Source organism: Charadrius vociferus, unplaced genomic scaffold (assembly GCF_000708025.1).
Source record: "Charadrius vociferus isolate BGI_N301 unplaced genomic scaffold, ASM70802v2 scaffold433, whole genome shotgun sequence".
NCBI lineage: Eukaryota > Metazoa > Chordata > Aves > Charadriiformes > Charadriidae > Charadrius > Charadrius vociferus.
Window position 1 is genome coordinate 2,994,700 of NW_009647846.1, and position 529 is coordinate 2,995,228.

The 529-nt window shown below is 53.5% G+C and overlaps 1 protein-coding gene across 1 annotated transcript in view; it reads right to left on the reverse strand.

Annotated features, from left to right (window-relative positions):
* OXTR (oxytocin receptor) overlaps positions 1-529 on the reverse strand; it is a 6,173-nt gene that overhangs the window by 4,038 nt on the left and 1,606 nt on the right. The window lies entirely within an intron of this gene.

The window sequence follows — 529 nt, forward strand, 5'->3', positions numbered from 1 at the left end:
GTACGCAAGCCGTGCGCTCCGCTGTGAAGCCCTTGCCGTGGCAGGGCTGCCGGGGGAGCCGGAACAGGGTCACAGCCCCTCATCGGTCTTTGACATGCCCAGACTCAGCGTTTCGGCTGAGTTGGCTCAGTCTATCCAAAGAGGAGCTGTCGCTGGGTGCACTTTTTTGCCCTTTCTCCCACCTCAAAAAACTTGTGCAGAGTTTTTCTTTTTAGCCTTCCCAGCCAGTTCTCCCTGCGGGCGCAGAGGGACCATCCGCCACCTCCTCCCGGGGACAGCACAGACTTGCACAGCTACAAGCGTGCGAGACCAAGGAGGGTAATATATTTTACTCTGTCTGCAACCTTAGTGATGACAGCAGCAGCCAGCACCAAGTATAAAAAATAGCAAATCAGTGACACCACATCCTTTAGGAAAAGCCTTTGCTCATAAATCAGTGGCTTTCTGCAGGAACTGTGCTCCAGTCAGAGATAAAATAACAGCAGCACAGTCCCGGGGTGGATGGAAATGGGAGAAGAGGAGAGGGAAA